Genomic DNA, 18,956 nt, shown 5'->3' on the forward strand with positions numbered 1-18,956 from the left:
CAAGGCAAGGTGTTAGAATTCTGAAGACCTTGGACCAGCCTGGCTAAATTCAGAGATACATCACCAAGTTGTCTTCAAGAGGATGGATTTTTACACCCTAATAAAAACCTGTTGAACTAATCTCTTAAGTAGAACTAACTGAGGGAGGGCTCCCCACTTACCCCTATTACACTATGTGATAGTGATAATATGATAGTGATAATATATACACTATGTGATAATGATTTTAATAATCAGATGGGACAATATCCTAAACAGTCTGTAAGGCATGTCTTCCCCAATAATTGCTACCCTCCTAAGGCAACCTTGAGGGGGGAGAAGGAAGATCCTGCCACAGGCTCTATGTGCATTATACTTTGTTATTTTTCTACTGAATTAAAGATATATCTGCTTCAAGAAACATACTTAGTCATAAGATTCCCTTCCCTCCTATCAGTTTTCCTGTCCAATTTCACCCACTCCTTCTGTAAGTGTCGTCATTTAATTTCCTGTGAGTGTATACCCATGTTAAAACATCCATTTAGGCCTGTACCCACTCATCTTTATCACCTGTAGGCTTCTCTGACTGCTAATAGAGGTTTGGAACATGGACATGATTTAGCATAATACTCTAGGACTGACAGTCCATCCTATAACACAAGGAAGAGTAGGGAGCTCTCTTGAAAGCCTGCTTCATTGAAAGGAATCCCTGTTTTCCCCACCCTAAGAAATGTTAAATGTATAAAAAAGAATATAGACTCGTCAGAACCCAAATAAACCAATGTAAATGTGCCCAGCTGGTACCCAATAAAATAATGATAAATAAATGCCTATGGAATGGTAAGTATAAATTACAGCTTACATCCATATAGTACTTTGGGGTTAAAAATGTCTTCAAAAATTATATTATAATGATCCCTTTTAACCAATCAGGCAGCTATGAGAATGTCAAAACTGCTGCTATTATCCCCATTTTGTAGATGAGCAAACTGGGGCTTAGGAAGTATTAAGTCATTTGTTCAAAGTTAAACAGGTACTTGGTAGCTGAAATAAGACAGACTCAGGTTTTCCAAATAGAAATCTAGCATTTTTAAGCAGGAGGAGGAAAAAAGAGAAGGTAGGAAAAAAAGAGAAGGTATATCATTAGAAGAAGAGGCAGAGAAGTGAGACAAAAATGAAAGAATGGAAACAGAAAGAGGAAAAGAAAGATTTTTTCATTCACTTACTGATCAATGAATCAACAATCAAAATGTTCCATTTTATCATACAGTTTTTCCATTTCCCCTGGATGTCATGCAGGACTAGAAAGTTTCCTGCCCTCAATTAGAGATAAAGGTTGGGTTCTGAAACCCAAATTTTGCTGGCAGAGCTTGGGGGTGGGAGGAGGAAGCTGAGAGAGAAGGGGATCAGAGAGTTAGTTTTCAGGGGCACAGTTTGTCCTCAACTGTAAATGGGTATTGGATAGACAGCCCAACTTTGTGCTTCACATAGTCTTGCAACCTAGAACATTCCAGGACATCTGGTCTGGGAAGTTATACAGCTGCCTTTCAATTATACAGTCACCTCTCAATTATCCACACAGATAACCCATAAACCCACTGCATCTGGCTGTGGTATGCATTGTGAGATTTTTCCAGTAGTGGATTTCCTTGGACTGATGTGAAAACACTTTGCATTTACTGAATATAGTCTGGGAGTGTCTAGAGGTAGGAAAGGACTCTGCACTGGTCCTGGATATCACACAAGGTACATAAGCCATGGAGTAGGGAAGGGTTTTGACTCACTGCACAGAAACCATTGGTGAAAACTCCACATTTGGATTTTATAAGAGAATAGAACCTTGGAAAGTAATGCATGTTACCCATCATTCCGAGGCAACACCCATTCAGGGGGACACACAAATAAAAAGTATGATGTTATAGCCTGAGGTCCATACAAGAAGAAATCATCCCCAATCCTCTGTCCTCAGATGCCCTCACATTTAAATGCTCAGACATTCTCTAACAGGAATGTTGCTGGCTCATCTACCCCATTTTTTAAACTTCTAATGATATTTGGTTTGTCTGCTCAGCAGAAGCAGGAGTGGGCGTGCCGACAGGCATGTGTGTGTGGGTGTGGGGGAGCTCTGCTCCAAGGAACATGTTATGAATGAGTTATGAAGTATACTGTACATGGCCCAATTCAGGAGTAAAATGAGAGCTCCCAGAAGTCTGGGTCTCTCCAACTCTTATCTCATACCATTGTCCTGAGCAGAGTTGCCGATGGCTGGTTTTAGACCACCTTGGTTTGCATTCTATCATAGAAACTGGTAGTTTCTTACTAAAAGGGCACATTTGGTACCTTTTTGGATGCTGGTTTTCTCAAAGAGATGTTGGGATTACTTAAATCCCAAATTCCTGTAATTAAACAAGCTGCAGAGGAAGTTCCTGCCCCTCTCTTCACACTCTTACCCATATCAATTCCATTAAATAAATATTCATTGAGTGTTTTGTCCTCTATTCAAGCCCTATTTTGATTCCTTGCAGAAGTAATCTGGAGTTTCAGAAGACTTGTTTGGTACTGAGTTAACTGAGGTACAACTGTGGCTAGTTGCTAGTACTCTCTTTCTGTTCTTACGTAGAAATTTACTTTTGTTATTGCATCATTTTATCTCTCAATAGAATGTAAGCTCCTTGAAGGGCAAATAATTCTTTTCTTTTTCAATTATGCATTTATTCAGATATTGGGTCCTTCATTCAACAAATATTTATTATATATCACATAATAATAAACTAATATATCTGTAAAATGAAGAGATATGTAAATATTAGCTGTTATTATTGTACCTAGCTGCCCCTGACCACTATTCATCTCTTGACTTTTGCCATGTATTCTGCAAAGGAACAACAAATAGGCTAGTTTGACCAGAATATAGAGTACATAAAGAGAATATCAAGTTTTCTTTTGGTATCCCTATTAGGGAGCACAATGCTTTATGTATAGTAGATATTTAATAAATATTTGTTAAATGAATGAGTGAGGCACAGTAAGTTTTATCAAATTGGAAATATTAAAAATGTGGTCCTAGTGATCTAGTGATGGTATTTATGTTTGTTGTTTGAAGGCAGCCTATCTAAGTTTTAGAGGCTTTTTCACCAGATTGGTCATAGGTTGATGAATTTTTTTAGTCCCAGAAACTCTCAAATTATAACAAATTGTAACAAATTATAGAGGAATCATAATCTACATTGATAGTTTAAGAACCCACAGAATTAAATTACTTACATGTTGTTAAAGTATTAAAGTCTAATGTACACAAGCTATCTTCATTGTTTCCTACTCCCAGCTAAAAAAGCTTTTCATTGGTTCACCATTATCCTCAGGATAAAGTCCAAATTCTACCTTGTCATATAAGGCTCTTCTCAGTCTGATTCCTATCTTCTTCTGCAGCCATATTTCCCTTTGCTCACTTTTGTATGAGAAGAGCATTGGATTTGATGTCAGATGACCTGGGTTAAACTCCCAACTCTGTTCCCACTCACACAATAGCATAACCTATCATATGGAAATCTTCACAAGGATGGGGTGGAGGAGGGAGTGGACCGGATCAACTTAAATAGAAAGTATAATTTATGGGACACTAATACATTGTTGGTGAAGTGTGAATGGATCCAACCATTCTGGAGAGTAATTTGGAACTATGCCCAAAGGGCTATCAAAATGTGCATATCCTTTGATCCAGCAATGCTACTACTCAGCCAAGAGTGAAAGGGATTCACATATGCAAAAATGTTTGTGGCAGCCCTATTTAGTGGCAAGAAACTGGAAACTGAGTGGATGCCCATCAGTTGGAGAATGGCTGAATAAGTTATGGTACATGAATGTTATGGAATATTATTTTTCTATAAGAAATGATCAGCAGGATGATTTCAGAGAGGCCTGGAGAGACTTACATGTACTGATGTTGAGTGAAATGAGCAGAACCAGGAGACCATTGTACACAGCAACAGTAAGATTATATGATGATCAGTTCTGATGGACATGGTTCTTTCTAATAACGAAGTGATTCAAACCAATTCCAGTGGTTTTGTGATGATTGTTTTTAATCTGCATCCAAATGGAGGACTGTGGGGACTGAATGTGGATCTCAACATAGTATTTTCACTCTTTTTGTTGTTGTTTGCTTGCATTTTGTTTTTTCTCATTTTTTTCCTTTTTGATCTGATTTTTCTTGTGTATCATGATAATTGTAGAAATATGTATAGAAGAGTTGCACATATTTAACATATACTGGATTGCTTGTCATCTAGGAGAGGGAGGAGGGGAAAGGAAGGGAAAAAATTTGGAACACAAGGTTTTTCAAGGGCGAATACTGCATATGTTTTGAAAATAAAAAAGCTTTAATTAAAAAAAGAGAGAGAGAGAGAGAGAAACTACAGTGTAGGGAGGTCATTCATCTTCTCAGTCTAGCCCTTTCTAATGTCTTGTCCTGGTCCTGTTCTGTCTGAACAGGCAGACAAACTTTGAGATTCTTGATTGTTCTGCTCAACTCCTATTTAGTCTTCATCCCCCAGAAGCTCTCATAGGAGTTAATGGTCAGGCAAGTCAGAGAGTTTGTATAGACCCGGCCAGAACCCCTCTAACACTCTTTGGACTGGCCTACATGACCCTGGTCCTTGGAGTTCAAGAATCTAAGAAGGAAGACCTATGAAGAAAATACTCCCCTTCTCTTAGAGTTAAACTTCTGGGGGAATCATATCCTCTAAATTGGAACGAATTTTGGGGCATTTGTCTAAAGAGACTAGCTTTTTGGAGGGTAATATTCTCTTGTGAGAATAGCTTATATTAAAATCTTTCAAAAATGTTTATTAGAATCCTGATATCTCTGTCAATAAAGATGATAGGAGAAAATACAGGTGCTAGGAGAATTTTCCTCCTATAAATTCACAAATACAAGATTATCTATTAGTCAAGCTTCTTATTAAGTATGTTGTCCTGATCTATATCTGGCTATTGGACTCAGATGTCTTTTAAAGGGAAAGTGAGGCTGGGGACCTTGCTCAACCCTCCCTGACTTAAATCCAATTCACCTGCATGTAATGGCATCCCCTCCCTGATGTCACAGTCCTCCCTGAGAACAAAAGACAAATGACTTCAACAACAACAATATTAGGTATGGAAATACATTAAATTTCCTTAATTTTCTTAATTAATTTTCCTAAAACTATTACTTATGGGTTTCGTCAATATATTTCAAGTCTCCATAATTTGAAATAAGTTTGAGACATATCCTCTAAATAGAACATAAAAATGAATTTGGGCTCTAAAAGCTTGTTTTCATGAACAAAACTGTGGCTCCTTATCCATCCAGCTGCCATATGGCCATGAATACATGGTACCTCTGTTTCTTTCATCTATTTATTTATTCTTTCTTGATTTTAGGTGAATGTGTATTAGAGATAGATTGGACTAAGTTTCCACATTGTGAGAACTGAAAAGTTTGAAGTCATCCAAAGTCTATTCAGCAACTGAAGTCCCAGCATCAGAGACACCATGTCCTACAAGCAAGGGACTGACCCAGACTAGCAAAGATCCAATCCAGCTGAGTGAGAAAATAATTTATCTCATAACTGTGCTCTACCCTGAAATAAACTTGTTGAGGATTCTAAGAAATTTTTTAAAAAGGGATTTTCTGGAGTTGACCTTCTTCAGTGAAAAAGGTAATGTTTTGGGGCAACCACTTGAAGTTAGAGCCCACTCTCACTAAAGACCAAGATGTGTAGAGGAGAGAATGTGCTCTTGTTTTAGAACATGGTTTTACTTCCCTTCTTGATCTACTTTCTCAGTAAAATCTATTTGTAAAAGCCAAATCATATTCATATTTGTTGATTTAGGGGAGATACTATTTAATCAAATGGCAATGGAGAAACACATGGGGATTTCTGACTACTAGTATCAGATATCCAAACCCCTCATGGTTAGCACTTAGATTCTTGAGGTGAGCAGAGCCAGCCATTGTCTGGTAAGTGGATCTGGAAATGAAAGTCAGAACAGTAAACCCTAGAGCCTACACTATAATTTTCTTGTTCTAAACTTCACAAACACCCACAAACATGAACATTACTACATACAAAGAATAGAAAGAGGTTTGTATATGAAACTACATATTTCCACAATGTCCAGCTTATTCCTCAATGTGTTTATTTCAAAGCTGCCTTAATTGTCTGGGTCTCCCTCTGAATTCCCTTTTTTTTCCTTTTCTTTTCTTTTCTTTTTTTTTTTGAGGCATTTGGGGTTAAATGATTTGCCCAGGATCACACAGTTAGGAAATGTTAAATGTCTGAGACCAGATTTGAACTCAGGGTCCTCTTGACTCCAGGGCTGGTAATCTGTTCAATTGTACCACCCAGCTGTCCCCCTTTGGTTTTTTTCCTGCACATTCTTTTAAATCTGAAGTCCACTGGTGTTCTTTGACATTATTCTCTCCTACTCTTAAATCTCCCCAATGTTCTAACAAATAAGCATATTGAAAGAAAACAAATGCACACACTGAATATATCTGAAAACATGTTATATTGTTGACCTCCAGTCTATCTCCTCTGTCAAGAGATGAGAAGCTTACTTCTTCAGAAGTCCTTTAGAATCATCCTTGGGTACATAGGTTAGACATATCAAGTCTTTCTTTACAGCATTGTAGCTATGACAAATTGTTCTCCTGGTTTGGCTTCTTTCACCACATTAGTTCATATATTCATATAAGTTTTTCCCAGTGTCTCTGAATTTTCCTTGCTTCTTATTGCCCAGTAATACACCATCATACTTTTCAATATGATTTTTCAGCCATTTTGTTTTTGATGGGCACTCACATTTCCCCTCTGTTCTTTGCTACAACATACTTGGATTCCTTATCTTTCTCTTTTTTTTGTTTCTGGGCATATGTCTAAAAGTAGTGTCTCTGGGACAAAAGGTATATACCTTGTTTGGTGACTCTAGGTATCATTTTAATTTGCTTTTGAGAATGGCTAGATGAATTGATATATCCAATTAATGTGCCTTTTTTCCTACATTCTCTTGGGGACTTTTTCATTTCTCTCTCTCTCTCTCTCTCTCTCTCTCTCTCTCTCTCTCTCTCTCTCTCTCTCTCTCTCTCTCTCTCTCTCTTACAAACACACACACACACACACACACACACACACACACACACACACACACACACACACACAGCCTCTATGGAATTTACTCTCAGATTTAGAAATGTCATTCAATCTAATTTGTCCCTGGTTGTTTCATACATAGCTCAAAACCTTTGATGATAACTCTCAAGAACACATGTCAAGATGAGAAAAAAATCAACTGGATCCAACCCTCCTTTATTTCAAGAGTTTTATTGATGGTATTATGCAATGGTTTTAGTGGGGGGGAAATTAGATTTGAAGTTCTGGGTTTGAATCCCATTTATGTCACTTCCTACCCATGTGGTCTTGGACAGAACATTTTGCTCTTCTAAGTCTTCCTAGAAGTTTCCTTATAAACAAAGGAATATATAAACAAAGAGGTTTGACTGGAAGACCATTAAGGAAGGTCCTTTCCAGCTCACTTCCTACGCATCTTCTCAATGCTGCCCACTCTTTGGCCATCATTTTCATAACATACAATACTCTTCAATGAATCTGGAGCCATCCTGGGATCCTCCAGATCCAAAAAGGACTGCCATCTCCTTTCTTCCTCCACTTTCCCTGTTGTCTTTAGATATTATGTATGGTTCTCAGGTTCAGAAATGAGAATGGATTAGGATAAATATCGACTGACATATCTTGTACCTCTCAAAAAATCTGCAAAAGGTAAGTGATTTGTTCAAGGTCAAACAAATGTTAAGAATCAAGGACAGGACATGAAAATCACTTCAGAAATAAGCCAATATTTTCTTCAAGGATTCACTTGAGAATTTAGAGCAGAGAAAGAACTTGAAAAGATTTGTGAATAAGAGTTTATGGTAGATTGTGTTGATTTCATTTAATGAAACAGCCTATGTTTTATATAATGTTTTGCAGTAGGAGTTTAAAACAATTTTGCTTGACCAATTGGAAAAAAATAAATGTAGCCATATTCCTGAGTGATTCAGGAGTGGGATTTGAATCTTAAGTCCTCTAAGTCTAGGCCCTGTGCTCCTTTCACTCTTTTTTCTTTCCCTCTAATTTATTTCTGCATATTGCCTTCCCTTACCTCTTCTACCTAGGGATCTACTCTGTGTAGCAAATATATTTTTAAAGAAAAAAAATAAGAGTTTTATTGATGGTATTATTTAAATTGGTATTAAATAATATAGAAAAATTAAATTCAAAAATTATATGTATAAACTAAATCTAATAGTATATATAATATTCCATTACCATAGTACTATCCCTCTGCAAAGAAGGTGGGATGGTACTCTCGGTGCTCTTCTCTAGAGCCCTGCTTAATTAATCCTAAATTACTCATGATAGGAAAAGTTGGCAGGATTCTTGGGAGACAGAGAAACAAGATCGAATGAGTGGATTGGTGTTGAGATGAGTAGGGCATTTTGGATAGCATTAGTTGTGAACATGCAAAGAGTGATTGATCATGTAGATTTGGGAGTAAAGGTGGGGCGGAATGTTCAGGCAGATTTGTGGGTGGTGGGGTATGAGGAAATAAGAGTGGTGAAGGCTGAGACTGGAGACAAGTGGGCATGATGGATTGGGATTGAGTGGTATCATATTGAGGTGGGTTGTTTTGTTTGTCTTTTTGACAGAGAATATACAGAAAGGGTTGTAAGCAAAATAGGGAAGGACTATTGGACCCCAGTTATACTCCTAAAGGTTCCTTGCCTGAATATACTCTGTCTTTGGGGAGGTAGGCCATTAACCAGCATTATAAGCATGGAAATTAAATGTTTTTATGTTATCACTTTTAATGTCACTAGGAAGATGCAGAATATGTAATTAAAAGTAACAATACAGTTTGTATTTGTACAACGTTCTCCAAAGAAATCAGACCCATTTTATTACTTATCCCAGAGAACAAAGCCGCCTGAATCTAGTAATTTCAGAAATGAAGATAGAATAGCTTTGGAAAAAAACATGTGTTTCCAATCCTTTAGATTTGACAGTGTTTACAGCTTAATATTTTAACTACTGTAATGGGCTATGGAGTTGAAGAAAAGTGCATTAATTACTTGGGGAAATCTAACTCTCTAATTAAGAAGTAAGAATAAAATCAATCTTATTGATTACAAAACAAATAAAACCATATAAAGAGAAAGCTGAGTATCAAGATTATCAGCCAAATGATTGTGATTTCCTTCCAGCACAGCGTCTACATTTTCCCTGCATTTCTCACTTCACTCCCACTAAAATGCCTGGAATGAACTGATTTTGGGTGGTAGATACAGATGCATCTCTTCTCTTCTGCAGGTTAATTCTTTTGATTAATTATTCTCCAGAAATGCTTATTTTCTTCCAAATGTGAAAGAAAATATCCCCTAATTCTCAGAGACTGTGATCTGCTGATCATACTTAGGATCATAGAATTTAGAAAAAGGGAATATTTGAAATCATGTCTTCCAACCCTTTCATTTTATGAAACCTAGAAAGTGAAGTGATTCACTCAATTCCAAAAAGATAGTAATTTAGCAGAGTCAGATTTGTAACTCAGGTCATTCTTATGCCAGATCCAGTATTCTTTATGAATCTCCCCTCCCAAATTTTATTATGAACATTCATAGACCTGCTTATTCAACAAACATTTATTGAAGAATTGCTTCCTCTTTTGGGGATAATTTTTCAATCCTCAGTTTTCTCATCTGTAAAAAGGGGGAATCTATTTCCTAGGGTTGTTATAGGAATGAAAATGAGGTAATATTTGCAAAATTTCAAAGAGCTAAATAAATGCTACCGGGTTAGATAAGTGATATAGTAGATAGAAAGAGTGCTGTACCCAAAGTCAGGAAGACTCAGTTTCCTAAGTTTAAATCTGGCCTCAGATATGTGTGACTCTGGGTAAATTGCTTTATCGTGTTTGCCTCAGTTTCCTCATCTGTCAAATGAGATGAAGAAGGAAATGACAAATCCCTAAAAGATCTCTGCCAAGAAAATCCCAAATGGGGGGATGAAGAGGTGAAAATAACTGAACAAAATTATTATTTTTTGCTTCAGAGAGTTGTTGTGAGGATCACATGAGATTACAAATGTGAAAGCACTTTGTAACATATATCTGCTAGCAAGTAGGGCCATGAGATCAGGACTGTAGCTCTGGAAGGGACTTGAGAAATTGTCTTGGCAAATCCTCCTGCCCCATTTCACAGATAAGTTGAATTCATACACATTACTTAGCAAGGTGTCTTATAAATTTCTTTATAAATTTATAAGACACCTTGCTAAGTAATGTGTATGAATTCAACTTCATAGAAATGAATCAGTGTTAGTATAGTAAAGTGTTAGTACTATACTAACTATACTATTAGTATAATAAAACTAATGTTTTACTATACTAACAAGTTTCAAGCTCCATCTGATTCTCTGTATGAACATCTCAAGATTTAGTTTATTTACAGTGCATGAAGAGCTGGCCTTGAAACTTGGAATCCAGGAAGATCTGGATTCTTACATAATGACTTTTGGACATCGGTCAGTTCTAGGCAACTGTCTAAGACTCTAAGCTTTAGAAAATATATCAATGCAAGCATTGGTAGATGGAGCTCCCTATCCCAATAAATCAGACAGACAATTCCTGTCCCTAACCCTAGAATTTGATAGAACCATGAAGAGCTACTTAGATCCACCATCTATAATAAAAGGAAACAAGTATGTGAAATAATCTCTTCCTTCCTCAGTCCATGCCCAACCTGGTGATTAGCTACAATGTGGAGGAGATGGGAATGGGGGGGGGGAGAAGAGACCATGTATCCTTCCGATAGAGAACTCACCCTCTGTTTGGGAAAACAAGACAGGTACATAGGCAGCAAAATACTGGTAAATGTTTAACAATGAGCTCTCTAGACTTTTAGAATTAATCTGTATTACTGCATTTTCTCTAGCATTTTCCTAAATCTACAATCAGCAACAACAAAGGCAAGCCCTAATTTGTAGGTTTTCCCAATTAACAAATTATAAATGCCCACACTGAAAATTTAACAATTGTCTCTCCAGGACCATTTGAGATGTTTCCAGCATCAGAGAATAAAAAAGGGCAGAAGATGACCTAAAAGGTATATGCCAACAGGAGAGATGCCCAACTTTGAACATCATTGCCCTGAGTCAAATCCATTATTCTGTCCATCTGTCCCTGTGTGACTTCTCTTGGAGGTCCCCTGGACTTAGTCTGTGTTCATGTGGGAAATACGCTTACATAAAAGGAAGCCTAGAGAACATGGATTCTTATTAGGAGGGAATTTAGCATGATTGTTTGTTGAACACACAGCTGTATTGATTGAAAGTGACATATGGCAACTTTGTGTAATGACTCACATTGGCTGGGAAACTAGAATCCCATTTAATAAGGGAGGCAGCACACTGTAGTGGAGAGAATACCAAACAAAGAGTAGGGAGAGGTACCTGGGTTCTAGTCCCAATTCTGCCAGCAACTTGACATGTGACTTGGGGCAAATCTTAATCTCTCTGTTTCCCAGTTAATTAACCTGTTAATTAAAGAAAAGAAATAGATGATTTCTAAATTTTCTTGACTTAACATAGAATGTTTCTATGATATTAGGAAAATTGGGATCTTCTTGCCAGGTTATTGGTGTGGAAGTCTGTGATCTTCATTAAGGTTATACCTTTGTGCTGGGTCAGCTCAGAATGGGGAGGGCTCCTTTATACCTACTCATAACTTTCTGGGAATTTGTACTTTAAGGGGAACAGGAAGCATGCACCCTCTGGGGAATTTCTGCCTTATTCTGGAGAGGAAGGAAATGGAGATGAGAGTGAGAAAGAACTCAATTCAGAAACTTGCCTCCTAGAAATATAGAGAAGGTTATGAGGTTTCCCCCTAAGAATCTAGGTTGCTCACTGACCCTGTAGAAATTTGGAATTGTGAGAGGTTGAAGTAGGAAGGGGGGGGGGAAAATTAAGGCACTATGTCTTTTTTGAGATTGTAAACAGAGTCTGTAATTCTGGGGGACAAGGTTTTTTTAAAGCAAAGCTTCTTAAACTGTGGATGATCCCATATGGAGTCTCAACTGAATGTAAGGGTCATGAAACTATTATTTATTATCAGTAAATGTTTGATTTGTATATCTACTTTATATACCTATATACTTGGGATCATGTAAAAATTTCTCCAGTAAAAAGGCATCATGAGTGGGAAAAGTTCAAGAAGCCTTGGTGATTTAGGATTTGGAAGCTTGAAGCTGAGTCTCATGGAAGGAAAGCCAGAGAATGTATCAAAAATATGTTTAAAGTATTTGTTCAACAGATAGCAGCACACGGGGGGTCAGAGAGTGGATGTTAGCCATAGTAGTGTATTGAGATTTTGGTGTGAGAGCAAAGGGAATCAATGACCATGGGTGTGGCTGAGACTGAAAATCTGAGCAGCTGTAGTTTGAGTGGCTACACTTGGAGAGAAGCCTGAAAGGGATGATGATGTGAGAAGAATCCTTTGGGCGGGGAGTTGGTGGGGAGGACTAGAAATGAGAGATAGCTGCTGGTGCTCTCTTCTGCCCCCAAACCCAGCAGCATTGAAAGGATGTAAGATAATATTCTGTCTAGTACAATGTATTTGAATTATGGGTATTTGAGTTCCTTCTACTTTGGGATTTGAAAAGAATATGCTTAGGGGTGGAGAAAGGAAGAGTACTAGGAGACATAGGCATTAGGCTCAAAATTGGAAAGAACTTCAGAGTTCATCTAGTTTATAACCTGTTCCTGAAGAGGGAACACTTCTTTTTTCTTTAAAAAAAGATTTATTTTCTTTTTATCATAAATTTGGCAAATGTCGATAAGCATGACTATTCCATATACAAAGAACAGAAAAACAGTATTGCATAGGATACCCTAAATTTCTGTTACAAATAGCTTTTGAAAAAGTACATATTAAATTTAATGTGGCATTTCCAACATTGCTCTGCTCGTCTCTGTCCCACTCTGAAGCTCTTTATGTTCTCTTTTGTGTATTTTTAAATGTTTTATTGTCTTCTTTCTTTTCCTCTTTTTTGATATTATCATTGCCCCACAACAAATTCACACTTGAACCATATCTGAAATGTTTATCTCGTTCTGAATTTCTAGTCCATTACCTATCTGCCAAAGAGGCAGGATCATGATCAGTCACCTGGGGCAGCATTTGATCATTACATTAATTATACCTCTGAAGCTATATTTGTTATTTTGTTTTACAATGTTATAGTCATTGTATAAAGCATTCTTCTGGCTCTGCTCATTTGTTTCTGTATCAGTTTAAGTAAGTTCTCCCAAGTTTCTCTCAGTCTATCCCTCCAGTGTTTTTTATGACACAGTAATATTTCATTACATTCACATACTATGATTTATTTAGCCATTCCTCAATGGATGGGCATACATTTATTATTATACACTTCGCTGTTACAAGAAGTGCTGCTCTAAAGAGTTTTGTATATATGAATCCATTTAAAAAATCTCTCTGGTGAGTATTTGTAGTAGTGTTGCTAAGGATATATATACTTTGGTGACTTTTTGGACACAGCTCCAAATTGTTTGTCAGAATTGTTGGCTCAATTCACAACTCCACTAGCAATGCATTGCTGTGTCTGACTTAGCATAGACATTCCAACAATTGTCATTTTTCATTTTTATCATCTTTTCCAATATAATAGGTATGAAGTAGAACTTCAGAGTTGTTTTCATTTGCATTTTTAATTTTTAGTGATCCTGAGCATTTTACATGGTTATTGGAAGGCTGCTTTTCTTCTTTTGAGAACTTAGTTTTCATATCCTGTGGAAATGTACCAAGTGGAGAAAGCATCTTGTTCTTATCCATTTTCATCTATTCCCTGTATATCTTGGATATCTGAAATTTATCAGAAAGTTCAGTGCTATGAAAAGAACATAAGTTTGACTTCTGATTCTGTTTCTGACATGCCATGGTACTCTTACAAGTGTAATATGTTTACATATTATAATCAACTATAGCAGAATATAAGCTTCTTGAGGACAGGAACCAATTTTTTTTTTGGTTTTGCCTTTACATCCCTATCACCTAGCTTGGTGCTTTTACACATAAGTGTTTGAACACATATTGGATTTGATGGGCTTAACTTTCTCAGTAGAAGAGTGGGGGCTATACTAGATAATGTTTAAGTTCTTGTCAACTCAAACATTCTAACATTTCACTTTCCCCTAGGATTTAATTTCTATGTTAAAGAGTTTGCCTTGAAAATCAGAAAGGAAAGCAATGCTCAGCACTACTCCCAAAATTCAAGTCTCTTTTCTATCACTTGCACACAGTTCTTCTGAGATTATTCTGAGATTTCTAAATATTTGTCTTTCTAAGTCTTTTAAAATCTTTGGTCTTCTTCAAAAACAGAGGATCAACAACAATAACAAATCTTTTCAAAAAGTCATCTTGAAGATGACTTGAAGATGATTTCTATATTTTGAGTCTGGATAATTAGAAAGATGATAATATCATTAGTAATAAAGGGAAGACAAAAGTAATAATTGATTGGAAAAAAGAAATGCATGAGTCCTAGGAATCTGGAGAGCTCCCTGTGAGTCAGATATTAGTCAATTTATAATATATACATATATGTATACACATACATGTGTGTATACATCTGTGTATATATACACATATACATACACATACAAAAACATCCATGTGCATGTATACATATACACACTCACAATTGACAAGTAGAAGACCAACGATTCCTATTCTTTATAGTGTACACAATATACTCAGTTTAGTAGCAGTCCATGTGAAGACTTGGTGAATTTTTTTCCTTTCTGCTGCAGAGAACTCGCATAGTTCTTTGTTTCCTATTTGCTTATTGTGTGCTAATAAAATCCTTTTAATTGTTTGCTAACCCAGAATTGAATGAGTATATTAAAGACTTCAAAATACTAAATCTCTCTTTTCAGGTGATTTTTCAAAGAAACACTTTAATCCTCTGGGTGGAAGATGTTCTCCCAAATCTGGTCCACATATGGCCATGAATATCTGGCACAGCTTTTTCTTGTGTTCCTTTTTTTCCTAGTCTTAGATAAATGACTAACAGAGAGATAGGACAGACCAGATTATGACCTTGTGAACTTTAAAAGGCTCCAGCAAATGGAACCCATTAGAGAGTCTACTGATAGTTGCATTACCTGAGCCTAATAAGCAAAATACTTGCCTCAGCACAGCAATGCCTAGAATCACCAGTCAAGGCAACATCTCCTTCAAAGAAAGGTACAATTTATCCATCAGCTAGATGTCACACTTAGAAGCGAACTTATTAGGTTAAGTGTTTGATAGACATTACATTAAGTTTGAGTCCACTCTCCCTGGAAATCGAATCAGTGTGTTGAGGGGAGAATATGCCCTGGTTCAGGGACATACTTTTGTACTTCTATTCCTCTAATACTTTCTTAGTAAATACACTTTTGTAAAAGCTGTTCAATGTTAATCGGCTAATTGATATTGAGGAGAGATCAAGTGGTCAATTTGATATTATAATATGGATCACTGGTGATCGGTATTTGGGAGCACATTAGATGGGGGTTCACTTATGAGTTATGAGAAACATGTCCAACTATTCTGGATTACCCTAGAAGCTCTAAGAGGAAGCTCTAAGAGTCACTCTCTGAAGACTCAACCTGCCAGTGAAAATAGGGATTTGGGAGAGTCAATCAGATCTTGTGCTACATATCAGAAATAATCTTACTTATTTACATTTTAGACTTGGAAAAGACCTTAGTATTCATCTAATCCAAAACCCTCATTCTGAGGAGTGTGGGCATGTGTGTCCAAGGTTATACAGCAAATGTATGGCAGGGTCAACCCTTGAACCCAAGTCTTCTGATTCCAATCCAGAACTATTTCCACTAGTTATATGGAATGGTAGATAAATTGGATAATAATTCCTCAGGACATAGAATTCAAGCTATTTAATTATATTAACATTGAAAAGTGATTCTGAGAGCTGAGCAGCATTGTGTACACTAAATCAATGAGTTTGGTGATCGCTCAGGATGGGGGAGCTGGGCTGTAATTGAGATTTGATTAATCTGTAAGACTCCGTTTAACCGAGATTAAGCCTGTATTGATTTGTATTTCTTCACAATTATGTCCTTGGTGTTCCCAACTTCCACACTCATTACTGTCTTGCCACCAGCATGTACACAGGCCTGTTGCATTGTCAATGAGGGAATAATTCAGCAGTTCTAATCAGCAATTACAGGTATCCTGGTAAGGAAGATAGAGAGCAGGTAAGTAGCTAGCTTGAGATGTGGGATGCCAGGAAAAGAGGTAAGAATCATAAGAGAATGTTAGAATTGGAAGTTGAAAGGTTTTGCTTCATATAAAATTCACCTCCAGAGAGGCGAAAGGACTTAAAATCATTTAGCAAGTTAATGACAAATCTGGGAATAACAACCAATCTTTCAGGCTGGCCTTCTTGTGTATAAGAGAGAGAGAGAGAGAGAGAGAGAGAGAGAGAGAGAGAGAGAGAGAGAGAGAGAGAGAGAGAGAGAGAGAGAGAGAGAGAGAGAAACCTTTACAACAAAAGTGGGAATTCACTTTTGCTCAGATCATTTGCTCCCCCAATAGCTGGCTCTAAAGAAGGGCCAGAGATAGGGACCCCCTCTCCATCTACTCTTATTTGCCTGGAGTTTGACAAATCTAATCAAAATGGCTTTAAACTTAAAAAGGAAAAAAAGAAATATAATAGGATAGAAGCCATAGGTTTATGAGGTCATAGACCAAAAAAATAAATAAATAAATAAAAAATAAAAAAGGTCATTTAATCAAGTCCCTTCATTTACAGATGAGGTCCAGGGAGGTGAAATGATTTGCCAAGTTTATGTAGGTAATTAAGGGTCAGAGATATGTCTGAGTCTAAGACCTTTGACTCCAGGAAGCTTTTTTCCCACTAGCTACTGGAAAGAATTGCTAGAATGTGGGGAAATAAATGTGGAGAAACACAAGTCCACAGAAGAAAAATAATATTTCTAATTGACATAGCACTTTGAAGTGTGCGAAATAATTTATAATATCTATTGAGTTTTATACCAACTCTGTGAAGTGTGGATGACCCAAAGTCTACAAATATACAAATATAATTATTATCATTTTACAGATGACAAAACTGAAATCTATAGAAGTTAAAGGGTTACACAATGAGGGTTGCAGGATCTTGGATCTAGATCTTCTTGATTCTAAATGTCAGACCTCTACCTATTACACTATGCTGTCTTTGTCTCTTTGTCTCTATCACTGTCTCTTTCTATTCTCTTTCTCTGCCTCTTTCTCACCTCTTTTCTTTCCTTCCCTCTCTCTATTTCTATCTCCTCTCTCTCTCCTTCCCTCCCTCTTTTTCTCTCTCTCCCCCCCCCCAATCTTAATACAGTTGTAAACTTAATAGCTTCCATCTACATTTAGGCTTCTTGGGTTACCCTGTATATGTGTAGTATTTAAAACTTTACAAAAAGCTTTAGATATTTGCATATATAAGATCGTGTAAGACAATCTAGGACAGGACTAAATAGTAATATTCTTGGACTTAGATACTATACAAGTGAATAAACTATGAGTAATAAATAGGCAAGGTAATTCAGATTTCCCAATGGAGAGAGTGATGGGAAGAAACTCATAATTGGCATATGATTCTGAAAAGGTCTACTTTATTCCAAAATAGTGGGATAGGTAAAAAAAATGGGAGTGAGTAAGAAGATTAGTATCATACATTAAGAAGATAAACTACTGTAAAGAGATAGAGGGATGGAAGCAGATGGAGAACTTTTGGATAAAAATCAATGGAAGTAAAAACAGAAGCAATATTGGCAATGAAATATAATATACCCCAACAGAGCAGCTAGGTGGTTCAGTGGATAGAGTACAGTGCCTGGGGTTAGGAAGACATGTTCCTGACTTTAAATTTTGCCTCAGACACTTCTTAACTGTGTGATTCTAGGTAAGTCACTTTAACACTGTTTGCCTTAGTCCCTTCGTCTATAAAATCAGCTAATGAAAGAAATGGCAAATCACTCCAGTATCTTTACCAAAAAGCAAATAAACAAACAAACAAACCCTAAATGTGGTCACAGAGAATCAGTCATGTCTGAAGTGACTGAAAAACAATAAAAACTGAACAGAAAGATTAGAGTTGAATATTTGAGGGAACACAGCCTGTTGTGGAGGTATGACATGATTTTGTTGGGAGCCTTCAACTTTGTGGACATCTGTTGGAATGAACTTTCTGCCAGAAAGAATGGTTAATCATCCTGACTTGCCTTAATGATATTTTCATCCTTCCAAAGGTCAAAGAAGCAGCACAAGGAAATCTTATTATGAATCAGATTTTCTCTCACAAGAAAAAAACTGGTAGTTGGATTAGACACAATGGGAATTTAATGGAAGATGAAGATGATCACTCCATCTTAGAATTTATGATAGAGGAGACAAAAGCTGGACACATTCTGATGCAGACTCTGGATTTAAGGAAAACAGATTTTAAAGGCTTCAGAGGAAAGATGGAGAGGGCTTAATAAACTAAAATCCTATAGAGAAGCTCCATGCAGAAGCAATGGAAAGCTTTCACAACAAGCTCTCACAACATAAAAGAAAGATAATTCCATTGAAGAGAGAAAAGGAGAATAATCTAATGAAACTGGTATGGATACACAGGGAGCTCACCATTCAAGACCCAGAACCCAATAAGTTCTTGACCATGGAAAAGTTCAGAAAGCATTTTTGTGTTGACCACTCAGTGTTGAGAGCAAGATAGATAGATAGGTGAAGGACAGATGAGGGGGAAGGAGAGGCTGGAATCTAACGAGACACTAGGGATTGCAGTTTATAGGTGGCAA

The 18,956-nt window shown here is 36.8% G+C and overlaps 1 long non-coding RNA gene across 1 annotated transcript in view; it reads left to right on the forward strand.

Moving 5' to 3' along the window:
* Positions 1-7,563: 7,563 nt before the first annotated feature.
* The window catches only part of LOC141551702 (uncharacterized), a 118,776-nt gene continuing 107,383 nt past the window's right edge, over positions 7,564-18,956 (forward strand). The window contains exon 1 of the long non-coding RNA XR_012484934.1: positions 7,564-7,799. This is a non-coding gene — a long non-coding RNA (uncharacterized LOC141551702). The remainder of the gene's footprint in view (positions 7,800-18,956) is intronic.

The sequence above is a fragment of the Sminthopsis crassicaudata genome, chromosome 1 (genome assembly GCF_048593235.1).
Source record: "Sminthopsis crassicaudata isolate SCR6 chromosome 1, ASM4859323v1, whole genome shotgun sequence".
Lineage (NCBI taxonomy): Eukaryota > Metazoa > Chordata > Mammalia > Dasyuromorphia > Dasyuridae > Sminthopsis > Sminthopsis crassicaudata.